Source organism: Chlorocebus sabaeus, chromosome 20, assembly GCF_047675955.1.
Source record: "Chlorocebus sabaeus isolate Y175 chromosome 20, mChlSab1.0.hap1, whole genome shotgun sequence".
NCBI classification, from domain to species: Eukaryota; Metazoa; Chordata; class Mammalia; order Primates; family Cercopithecidae; genus Chlorocebus; species Chlorocebus sabaeus.
The window spans coordinates 125,508,891-125,521,877 of record NC_132923.1 but is presented as its reverse complement, the minus strand read 5'-3'; positions in this window follow the sequence as shown (position 1 = coordinate 125,521,877).

The following is a 12,987-nucleotide window of genomic DNA, read 5'->3' as shown; positions in this document are numbered from 1 at the left end:
TGGTGGCATTCCCACCAACACCCCCAGGGGCCAGCTCTGTGGGGATAATAACTAAGCTTGTTGGTCTAACCTACTCTGGCTGGTTGGGCCAAAGTTACAAGTCAAAGTCTGCCCATCCCCAGATAATGGAGAGTGGCTCCTGCCTACCCACGATGATGGAGGCGAAGGTCCAGTCTCAGGTTAAATGTATGCTTCTGTCCCCTCATCTGTCTGTCCTCATTCGTCTCTTCTCTTCCAGTCCTCATCTAGCCACTGAAGCAGAGTGCCCACATCAGGAGCGTGGGAGCAGCCAGTGCTCAAGCTCCCAGAAACTGCCCAGTGACCTGCCTCCTAGACCTGCTTCCTGAGAATGGGGCTGGCCACTTTCCAGGAGAGGAAAGTGAGCCCCTTCCCGCCTTGGGATGGGCAGCACCTGGAGCTGATAGTTGTATGCATGTTCAGGACACAGGGTACTCAACTCTTCAGGTTCAGTGTGCCGTGTGAAGGGAGAGGAGGTTGACACACGTCAACCATAGAATAAACAACAACCACAGAACATCAAGGTAGAGATGGGGCTGCTGGGTATCAGGAAGGCTTCCAGGAAGAGGTGACAATGAGCGGGGATCAAGGTTTCTAGGAAGAGTTGGCCATGAGAGGTGATTGTTCCATGGAAACTGAGGTGCTGATGGGCAGCTCAATTCCCCCAGCTGGAGAAAGCCCCCCTGTTGCTGCCTGAGAGTAAGACTCAAAGTTTTCCTTAATCAGCCTCTTTCTTTTGGCTGTGCAGTCAGACAACTGGAGCATTGAGGCAGGTGTGCCAAGGGCACTCTGACCACTGCTAAAGTCAAAGCCTTCTGCAGAATCAAAACTCCGACACCTCCTTGCTGAGAAACAAACGAGACAATGGCAGGGGTGTTTAATCATCCTCAGCTGCCAATACCTAATCAAGATGAATGGCCTGGAGAGACAAGGCCCGGGAAAGCATCCCGTGAAGCGGGAGCGCTGAGCCCAAGTCTCCTGTGAGTCGGGAGCCCCTCAGCTCTGGGCCACACTGAGGCCAAGGGAATACCAGGTGGGAGGCCCTCAGATTCAAGGGAAGTGCTGAGGGGGTCAGAAGTCACCATGGTCACCAACGAGGGCCTTCCAGCTGACACTTGCCTTGGCCAAAGACCTTTACTGAGAGCCTGCTCTGCCCCAGGAGGCAAAATAAACGAGGCACACCCCTGCCTTTCCAGGACACACAGTGAAAAATAGCAAAAGCTACATACATACATTATCCTGCCACCTCAAGCATCAACACAGACACTTGCACCTAGAGATTGTTAAAGCCCCTCTGAAGGACAGGCCACTCACAGCCACGTGTAAGACCCAGAGGCACAAAGGCTATGGGGGGATGAGGGCAGAAGAGATGAACTTCTCCATGCCCCATTGTTCCAGACCACGAACAATTCACTATCTGTGACTAGATCTCCTCTGGTGCCATCTGCAGGTGGCTGCAAGACCAATTTATTGAGCAAGTATTATGTTACAGGCACTTGCTAAACTCTGGGAGGTATAATGGTAAATGGGACCTGATCCCTATCCTCAGGCAACTTACGCTCTCCAGAGGACAGACAGACAAACAGGCACACCTTATATCACTCCTGGAGTTTGACTGTTGAAGTGGAAAGAGTTTGGGCTTTTGAGTCTGGCAGCACTGGGTGGGTAGAAGTCCAGGCTCAGTGACTCACCCCCGGGGATACCCTCAGACAAGCTACGTAACCTCTTTGAGCTTCCAGCGCCTCCTCTGCAAGGCAGGATGATAGTATTTGCCTTGTAGGGTAATTTTGGGTTTAAATGAGGTAGTGCTCACAGAGTACTTAGCGTGTGCCTGGTATGTAGTAGGCACTTCATAAAGTGAGTTCCCCCCATCCCCCACTTTGTTTTGAGACAGGGTCTTACTCTGTAGCCCAGGGTGGAGTGCAGTGGCACAATCATGGCTCACTGTAGCCTTAACCTCCCTGGGCTCAGGTGATCTTCCCACTTCAGCCTCCAGAGTAGCCTAGACTACAGGCTTGCACCACCATGCCCAGCTAATTTTTGTATGTTTTATAGAGACGAGGTTTCACCATGTTGCCCAGGCTGGTCTCCAGCTCTTAGGCTAAAGCAATCCGCCCGCCTCAGCCTCCCAAAGTACTGGGATTACAAGCCTGAGCCACTGCTTCCAGCCCCCTTTCCTTTCTTATGGATGACTATTTTAGAATGTTGTTTTTTGTGTAATCTCGGACTTTCCTACCGAAGGGGAGAGGGTCCATGGTTGAGGGTCCGTGTTCTTCCCGATACTCGGCACAGTGCCTGGTACATTCATTCATTCATTCAACAAACATGTATTGAACACCTGGTAAGTACCAGGAACTGTGTTAAAACTAAACATAGAAAATGAACAAGACCAGATGTCTGTGCTCCCAGAGCTTGTATGATAGTGAGGGAGATAGAAAAGAAACAACTATTCATCGTAAAACTCTCTGCTGTGGTTTGAATGTTTGTGTCCCCCCAGATTCATGTTGAATCCTAATGTTGAATCCTATGTTGAAGCCTGATCCCCAACATGATTGTATTAGGAGGTGGCAACTTTGGGAGGTGATTAGGTCACGAGAATAGAGTCCTCACGGGTAGAGTATTAGTGCCCTGATAAAAGAGACCCCAGGGAGCCGCCTTGCTCCTTCTTCCATGGGAAGACACAGCTGGAAGGCGCTATCTATGAACCGGAAAGTGGGCCTTCACCAAACCAAGTCTGCCTTGGTTTTGGACTTCTTAGTCCCCAGAACTGTGCGACATTTCTGTTGTTTCTAAGTCACCTAGTTTAATGCTATTTTGCTGTAGTAGCCTGAATAGTAGCCTGAATGACACTGTGTGTATGGGGAGTGTCATTTGGTGATTCTGAGGGGCTCTGCCCTGAGGCCAGGATAAGTTCCATGCAGAAACTGAAAGATGACCCGTTTGCAGCCCTTCTGTCAGGAGAGCCAAGCCTGGTTATGCTGAGACCGGAGTCCTGGTGGGGTGACTATGACAAAGTTGGGGTCTCGGCCTTGGGGTCAGAGATTGTCAAGGTGACTTCTCATGCGAATGCTTCACAGCTCTAGAGGCTTGACAGTTAAGAAGGTACTGAGGAAGTCCTGGATGGAGAGATAGGTGGTCTTACATGTGGCTGTGAGTGACCCGTCCTTCTGAGGGGCTTTAAGAATCTCTAGGTACAGCCAGGTGCGGTGGCTCAAGCCTGTAATCCCAGCACTTTGGGAGGCCGAGACGGGCGGATCACGAGGTCAGGAGATCGAGACCATCCTGGCTAACACGGTGAAACCCCATCTCTACTAAAAAATACAAAAAACTAGCCGGGCGAGGTGGCAGGCGCCTGTAGTCCCAGCTACTCAGGAGGCTGAGGCAGGAGAATGGCGTAAACCCGGGAGGCGGAGCTTGCAGTGAGCTGAGATCCGGCCACTGCACTCCAGCCTGGGCCAACGAGCGAGACTCCATCTCAAAAAAAAAAAAAAAAAAAAAAAGAATCTCTAGGTACAAGAGAAAGAACATCTCCTTGGGTTGCAGTCCAGGTTCATTCAACAAGGGAAGAAAACTGGAAAACATCTGATGTCTGTTTTACCAGAGTTGTTATTATTACTATTTTTTTTTTTTTTTTTTTTTTTTTTTTTTTTTTTTTTTTGAGGCGGAGTTTCGCTCTGTTGCCCAGGCTGGAGTGCAGTGGCCGGATCTCAGCTCACTGCAAGCTCCGCCTCCCGGGTTCACGCCATTCTCCTGCCTCAGCCTCCCGAGTAGCTGGGACTACAGGCGCCCGCCACCTCGCCCGGCTAGTTTTTTGTGTTTTTAGTAGAGACGGGGTTTCACTGTGTTAGCCAGGATGGTCTCGATCTCCTGACCTCGTGATCCGCCCGTCTCGGCCTCCCAAAGTGCTGGGATTACAGGCTTGAGCCACCGCGCCCGGCCAATTACTATTATTATTATGGTTTTTTTTTTTAAGATGAAGTTTTGCTCTTGTTGCCCAGGCTAGAGTGCAATGGTGCGATCTCGGCTCACTGCAATCTCCATTTTCTGGGTTCAAACAATTCTCTAGTAGCTAGGATTACAGCATGCACCACCATGCCCAGCTAATTTTGTATTTTTGGTAGAGACGGGTTTCACCATGTTGGTCAGGCTGGCCTCAAACTCCCGACCTCAAGTGATACACCCACCTTGGCCTCCCAAAGTGTTGGGATTACAGGCATAAGCCATTGCTCCCCGCCAGAGTTGTTACTGTATTTTTAAAAATTGGGCCAGGCATGGTGGCTCATGCCTGTAATCCCAGCACTTTGGGAGGCCGAGGTGGGTGGATCACCTGAGGTCAAGTGTTCAAGACCAGCCTGGCGAACACGGCGAAACCCCATCTCTATTAAAAATACAAAAATTAGCTGGGCATGGTGGCACGTATTGTAATCCCAGCTACTCCGGAGACTGAGGCAGGGGAATCACTTAAACCTGGGAGGCAGAGGTTGCAGTGAGCTGAGATCACGCAATTGCACTCCAGCCAGGGCAACAGAGTGAGACCCTGTCTCCAAAACTAACTAACTAACTAACTAACTAAATAAATGTATGTTTCCCATGTGCAAGTGTGCACATATGTGCAAGTGTGCACATATGTGCATGTGTGCACATATGTGCATGCACTTATGGACATGTGGGGCCCCCTCCTGTACCCCACAGTGGTGCAGTTATTATTCTGGGTTTTTTGTTTGTTTTTTTTTTTTTTTGAGACAGAGTCTCGCTCGGTGGCCCAGGCTGGAGTGCAGTGGCCGGATCTCAGCTCACTGCAAGCTCCGCCTCCCGGGTTTATGCCATTCTCCTGCCTCAGCCTCCCGAGTAGCTGGAACTACAGGCGCCCGCCACCTCGCCCGGCTAGGTTTTTATATTTTTTTTAGTAGAGACGGGGTTTCACCGTGTTAGCCAAGATGGTCTCAATCTCCTGACCTCATGATCCGCCCGTCTCGGCCTCCCAAAGTGCTGGGACTACAGGCTTGAGGCACCGCCCCCGGCCTATTCTGGGTTTCAAGTAGGCGCCGAACATGAAGGGAACCCAGTGCAAGGAGCGACACCTGGTAAAGCTATCTCAATGTCTGGACAACCAGTCTCCATGCAGCTCCAAGGAGGATAACGGGAACCACAGAGGCTGTGAGCAAAGGGTTGCTCAGAGCCCCTTCGGACGGAGGAGAGGAGGAGGTGGAGCCATCCATTATCCTGCCAGCTTGGCACAGAGGTTGGGTGCAGGGGTTGGGTGGCTCTGCTGAGAAGAGCCATTCCATTTCCAAGAAGGAACAGGGAGGGGATGGTGAGGAGCGAAGATAAAACTAAGTCAGTCAAGCAGGGCAAAGCACGGTGTAATCCGTGCCCCAGGCCATCACAGTGGCTGCAGCCAGTCTCACTGCATGAGAGGTGGGAGAAGAGGGGCTTCCCCAGGAGAGGCCCTGCCCTGGAAACCCCACTGCCTGCCCTGGGTCATCCTTGATACTCATTCCCTTGTCTCTCTCAGTGGTGGGAGTGACAGTGGCATGTCAAAGCCGCCTAACCACAGTCGCAGACAGAGCCAGCAGACGCTGGATCTGGGCAGCAACTTGGGGTTCACTGAAGCCTTCTCCGTGTGTGTCTCACGCCGGCCTCCCCATGGCCCTGAGAGGTGCGTGCTCAGCTTGTTTCATGGGCTGAGTGGTTCAGTGACTTGCTGGCACAGCAGCACCACACATGGTCTGGACTGGTTCTCTTCCAACTCTAAACACAGCACTCATTTGGTTAAAAGTCTTTCTCATTTTCAACACTTCTTTTCTTTTGAAGGGGGGAGCAAAGCGTGATCGGTTGCCTTTTATAAATCTCGTTTTCAATTTCAATCTCTTTTAAAATGTTGAAAGAGTCACAGCTGCCTCTTTTGTTATTGCCTTCATCTCCCACCCTCTTTCCCGCCTCTCCTCCTCGCCTTTCTCTCCCTTAACCCTTTGCATGGCTCCTCTGAGCCGCCCAGACATGTGGCCGGCTTGTCATGCTGGTGGCCTTGGGTGTGGGAGAAGAGGGAGAAGAGGTAGGATTGAGGGGCTGCAGCAGAGACAGGGTCTCAGGGGTCTTCACAGTTTGATGGATTTTTTTTTTTTTTTTTTGAGACAGTCTCTGTTACCCAGGCTGGAGTGCAGTGGCACGATCTCGGTTCACTGCAACCTGCGCCTCCCAGGTTCAAGTGATTCTCCTGCCTCAGCCTCCTGAGTAGCTGGGACTACAGGTGTGTGCCATCACGCCCAGCTAATTTTTGTATTTTTAGTAGAGACAGGGTTTCACCATGTTGGCCAGACTGGTCTCGAACTCCTGACCTCAGGTGATCCACCCGTCTTGGCCTCCCAAAGTACTGGGATTATAGGCGTGAGCCACCATGCCCAGCCTAATTTTGGTAGAGGCAGAGTCTTGCTATGTTGCCCAGGCTGGAGTCAAATAGCAGAAAGGCTCTGCTCCAAACAATGCTTGGTTTTCCATTGAAGACATCTAATAACCTTTACAAATTTTTTTTTTTTTTTTTTTAGACAGAGTCTCCCTCTATCACCCAGGCTGGAGTGCAGTGGTGTGATCTTGGCTCACTGCAACCTCTGTCTCCTGGGTTCAAGCGATTCTTGTGCCTCAGCCTCCTGAGTAGCTGGGATTACAGGCGCCTACCACCATGCCTGGCTAATTTTTGTATTTTTAGTAAGACAGGGTTTCACCATGTTGGCCAGGCTGGTCTCAAACTCCTGACCTCAAGTGATCCACCAGCCTCGGCCTCTCAAAGTGCTGGGATTACAGGCATGAGCCACCATGCCAAGCCAAAAAAATATTTTTGTTTATTCAAAATTTCTCTCTCTCTCTTTTTTTTTTTTTTTTTTTTTTTTGAGACAGGGTCTCACTCTGTGGCCCAGGCTGGAGTGCAGTGGCAAGATCACTGCTCACTGAGGCCTCGACCTCCCAGGCTCAGGCGATCCTCCCACCTCAGCCTCCCAAGTAGCTGGTACTATAGGCACGCACCACCACACCCAGCTAATTTTTGTATTTTAGTAGATACAGGGTTTTACTATGTTGACCAGGCTGGTCTCGAGCTCCTGACCTCAAGTGATCCACCTGCCTTGGCTTCCCAAAGTGCTGGGATTACAGACATGAGCCACCACACCCAGTGAATTTGATTCTATTTGCTTTGTGCGGTCTGACTGATGGAAATCATCTCAGCCATGTCTAGGCATTGAAGTCAGGTTTAGGCACAAGTGGCCTCCAGGTCACCTGCAGAAACACACGCTGCCATGGCTCACCCCCTTGCCCCCAGTCACTCTGCGTCTGAGCCGACTTAGGATCACATATGTGTTTTCTCACACTTGAGACTCTTAGCAATTCCATGACTGAGGTATGACAACTTCCATTTTATAGATGAGGAAACTGAGGCTCCTTCAACAAGTTAAATATCTTGCTCTCAATGTCCCCAAACAGACACAGCACCCCAAGGTCTCAGAGATGATGGCAGTGCTGGGATGAGAAGCCAAGCCCTTTGACTTCTAACCCAGTGCTTTTCCTGCCATGCTCTGTGTCCCATCCTCGGTCCGAACCTTGAGAAGGCAGGACTAAGATTGGAGGACTTGTGGCTTCCAGGTTCCTCCTGAAAGCCACTAGAGATTAAAAAAAAAAAAAAGGTGAGAGTTTAGCCTGATCTAGCAAGAGCAGCGATGGCACCCCGGGTGAGGATACATGCCAGCGAGTGAGGAGCCACTGACTGGGGGGTGATCTCCCTGATAAATGATGGAGTGCCAGTTGCTTCTGCAGCTGCAGGGCTGCATCTGGGCCCCAGTGCTGACGCATGCTCCGCCTCCAGATCCGCATTGTCACCAGCTTGTTGGAAAAACAGACGTTATTGTCCTCTGTTCCTGTCCCTTTGTCCCTAATAGGCACTTAAGCGCAGGAGGGGAACAAGAAACGGAGACAGAATTGTGTAACTATTTCAGGCTCTTTCCGGAAGCATGCACTTCCGTGGGACTGGGGGTCTCTGGGATAGAAATGATGCAGGGAAGCACCCCCTACCCCCTGCCCCAGTGTTTCTGGGACAGCCCTGGGGAGAAGCTACCCTGTTGGTCCAAGGCAGTGGGTGCTGAAGACTAGTTCTTGGAGGAGACACCTTCCTTCTCTCTTAGATCGGCACCTGGAGTGGGCCCTAAGCTGACATTTCAAAGAAGGAATGCTGGGGACCTCTGGTCTTCTGTCTGGACTCCCAGAGTTTGGAAGATTGGATGAGGTCAAGGGCTGATGAGATCAAGGTCTTTTATTCCATTCTTGTTTGGGCTTCATCCATCCATCCATCCATCCATCCGTCCATCCGTCCATCCATCCATCCATCCATCCATCCAATGATTTGCTAGGCATATTCTTTTTTTTTTTTTTTTGAGACAAGGTCTTGCTCCCAGACAGGGGTGGCAGTGGCATAGTCACAGCTCACTGCAGCCTCCAGGGCTCAAGCAATCCTCATGCCTCAACCTACCAAGTAGCTGGGACCACAGGTACGTGCCACCATGCCTGGCTAATTTTTTTATTTTTTGTAGGGATGGGGTCTCACCATATTGCCCAGGCTTAGGCACATCCCTAAGGGCTTAACCCTACCCCTGACAGCAGCATACTGGTTTGCGGGTGAAAACTTTTCATGGAAAGGACAATACATTCTCTTCCATCAGGTCAGCCACGGCTATGATTTAATGGGAGCTCTGAGGCTCTCCTGCACCTAAATAGCTCTGCATCAACCTGCCTCTGTGCCTCAGATTCCACCATTAGTCAGTCCTCTGAATGAAGGCCTTCTATTTCCCAAAGGTCCTTGCTAAAATACGAGCACATAACTGAGGAGATTCTCATCAAGGAAAAAAAATCTGCTTGTCACCATGGAGAACAGAGGATCAGGGCCTAAAATGAGTGCTACACAAGATAGGGACATTTTGATCGGGGAAAGATGAGAAGAGGGATGTCCATTCTGTGGGCTGCTGTCCTGGGAGGGAGGACCTGAAGGGTTGTATGAGAGAATTAGGAATTCAGGGGAAGCAGTTCTTTTTTTTTTTTTTTTTTTTTTCGAGATGGAGTCTTGCTCTGTCGCCCAGGCTGGAGTGCAGTGGTGCGATCTCAGCTCACTGCAATCTCTGCCTCCCGGGTTCAAGCAATTCTCTTGTGTCAGCCTCCTAAGTAGCTGGGATTATAGGCGCCCGCCACCACGCACGACTAATTTTTGTATTTTTAGTAGAGACAGGGTTTTGCCATGTTGGCCAGGCTGGTCTCCAACTCCTGACCTCAAGTGATCCACCTGTCTTGGCCTCCTAAAGTGCTGGGATTACAGGTACGAGCCAGTGCACCCGCTCTAGGGGGAACAGTTCTGAGAGGGACCTGGCTGCATGCATCATTGGTGGCCCCATTCTGCTTTGAGACTGGCTGTGTAAGTACAGACTCCTAAAGAACTATCTCAACCTTCCTGGTCCTCGCTGGAGTCAGATATGGTTTTTTGTTTGTTTGTTTGTTCGTTTTGTTTTTTGAGACAGGGTCTTGCACTGTTGCCCAGGCGGGAGTGCCATGGTGGTGCAATCATAGCTCACTGCAGTCTCGAATTCTTGGGCTCAGTGGATCCTCCTGCCCCAGTCTCCTGTGTAGCTGGGACTAAAGGTGTACACTGCCTTGCCTAAGTTTTAAAAAATGTTTTGTAGCAATGGGGATTTTGTTGTGTTGCCCAGACCGATCTCAAACTCCTGGGCTTAAGTGATCCTCCTGCCTTGGCCTCCCAAAATGCTGAGATTACGGGCGTGAGCCACTTCATCCAGGTGGGATGCATTTTTATGTTCTATTGACCCTCAAAATGGGAAAGCTCAGAGATTGGGTCACCTCTGTCCCCACAGGTACCTCCCTCAACATTTCACTGGGATATGAGGGACAGAAATGGGGTGGAGGCGGAGGCCCTCGCACCCCATCCATCTCCCATGCTCCTGCTGCCTTACCATGCCCTGCACGCTGCTCTGGTGCTTCTAGATGGTAAAAGTGGACAGAGCATTTGAGGGCTCAGTCCTGCCACCAAGGATGCTGGCATTGGCTAGTGGGGACTCAGCAAAGGGCATTGGTAACTGTATTAGTTATAAATTGCTGTACGGTAAAGCACTGCAAGACGTAGTGGCTTAGAACAAGTGTCTGTTTGCTTATGGTCCTGTGGGTGGCCACTTTGGGCTGGGCTCTCCTGGGCTTATTCATGTGGCTGCAGTTGGCTGGTGCCTGGGATGGCACATATGTGTCTCTGTGCCTGTCTCCTCCCACAGCTGGAACTGGGGGGCTAATTGCAGGTGAGCTCAGGCCCCTAACCAGGAGCTTTTCTTTTCTTTCTTTTTTTTCTTTTTCTTTTCTTTTCTTTTTCTTTTTCTTTTTTTTTTTGAGATGGAGTCTCACTCTGTGGCCCAGGCTAGAGTGCAGTGGCACGATCTCGGCTCACTGCAAGCTCTGCCTCCTGGGTTCACGCCATTCTCCTGCCTCAGCCTCCCGAGTAGCTGGGACTACAGGCGCCCACCACCACACCCGGCTAATTTTTTTGTATTTTTGGTAGAGACAGGGTTTCACCGTGCTAGCCAGGATGGTCTCGATCTCCTGACCTCGTGATCCGCCCGCCTCGGCTCCCAAAGTACTGGGATTAACAGGGGTGAGCCACCACGCCTGACACTAGGGGCTTTTCAAAAGCAGAGTGCCCTGGTCCACCTGGACAATTTTGATGAAAGAAGGGAACGGCTTTGAGAGGGTGTGGGAAGGACCCTCGCCTGCCATCCCCCTCACCTGATGAGTATTAGGGAGTTAATTACCTGGGAGGTGCTACCAGGCAGAGATACCCTTCATAACCTCTTACTGCTTAACATTCAGAACCTGTTTCACCTTCCTGTTGCAGAACTTCTGAAAAAGTCACCTAATAAAGCACATTAGAATTAATCTTAAAAAGGGTTCCATAAAGATGATGATGATGATTATCTAGGGATAATTCCAGGTGGGTGCACAGGCTTACTGAATGCTGGCACAGAGGAGTGGGGGAGAGGTCGCCCCTCCAACCAATGCCCCCAGCCTCTGTGGGCCACACACATTTTCCTGCTCCAAGAGTGTCCCCAAAAGCTCCATCCCTACCCCGTCCTCACTGCATCCCAGCTCTTCTGCGTTCGCATCACAAAGTCTTGTTTCCCTCTGATGGCCCTTTTCCGCTCCCCCAACTCTTCCACCCACCTGCCCACTCCTGCTCCCATGCTCAGATCTGGTATGGCAATAGAGGCGTGCTCTGGACCAAAGGGCTTTGCCCTGAGGACGAAACACAGGACTTAGGATGGGGAGGAGCCATGAGAAGTTGGAAGGCCATATCCTTGTCTCTAAGCAGGAACTCCTGATTCAGTAGCTCGGAAGGCGGTGACTGCCTACCTCTGGGACCTGGGCCACGGGCTTTTAAAAGCCTGTTCCCTATGCATATACAATCCTGCAGAACTAATCTATGGTGTCAGAAGGCAGGACAGAAGTTGCCCTTGTTGGGGTGGGGGGTAGGGGTCTATTTAAACAGATGTATACACTTTGTGAAGATTCATTGAATTGCACACTTAACTGTGCACCCTTCTGAATGTATGTTACACCTCAAGGAAAAAAGTTTACCGCCAAAGCCCTTTGTGAAGTAGAGTTGTGACTTCCATAATGTTGAAATTAAATTACCTCTGATAGGATGGGATGACGCAGTAGAAAGCAGCAGATAATCCACAGTTGTTTCCTACTTGAAATTAGAACATTCCGCACAATATGCACATTTGTGAAAGATTCGCTTTTGTAATTGTGCATATACTTGCTAATTTTAACATTGGCAAGAGCACACAAGAGCATGCACTTGCTAATCTCTAAACAGTAGTACTCAACTTCCAGGCGAGATGGTCCAGAAGCATTCAGGTGGCAGGAGGTCACATTGAGACAGGATTAAGAATTTGGCACAGATTGCCGGCCAGATGGGGAGACTCACACCTGTAATCCCAGCACTTTGGGAGGCCAAGGTGGGTGGATCACTTGAGGTCAGGAGTTCAAGACCAGCCTGGCCCACATGGTGAAACCCCACCTCTACTAGAAATACAAAAAGTTAGCTGAGCGTGGTGGCCGGTGCCTGTAATCCCAGCTACTCAAGAGGCTGAGGCAGGAGAATCGCTTGAACATGGGAAGTGGAGGTTGCAGTGAGCCAAGATTGAGCCACTGCACTCCAGCCTGGGCTGGGTGACAGAGCAAGACTCTGTCTCAAAAAAAAAAAGGGAATCTGGCACAGATTCCCTCTTCCCTCTGCCTCCTGTCCCTCAGCATTGGATGTGATTGTTGTTCGGGTTTCAGGAATGCACATTCTCTCCTAGTTGGATGGGTCCCAAGGTCTTGAAGAGTAAGAGCCGTCATCTCTTGGTGTGAAGGGTTGAAAATAAACCGTCCATTGGAGGAGGGCCCCAGAACCTGATCCCAGATTGGTCACTGTCGTGTCCTGTTTGCGATAAACCCCCCATCCCTGTGGCACACCCCTCTGTCATGTGCCTTTGGCTCATTCTTCTCATCAGAAGGTTGAGTCTTGTTCCCCACCCTTTGAATCTGGATTGGTCTTTTGGCTTACTTTGACCAAAAGGATCTGGTGAAAAGTGATGCCAGGAGTCTGGTCCAACTTCCTAAAGGATGAGACGCCACTCGAAGCAGAGAAGAGCCATCCCAGCTGAAGTCCCTAGACCATCCGGCCAATATCCAGCACCAACCACCAGATGTGTGTGTGAAGCTGACTTTAGACTCACCAGCTATCCCAGCCACCAGCTAACTGCAGCCACCCAAGTGAGTCCAGGATCCCAGCTCAAATTGGCCACCTAGAGGACCATGAGCAAATAGAAACACTATTGTTCTAGGTCACTAAGTCTTGGGGTGGTTAGTCACACAGCAATTCATAACTGA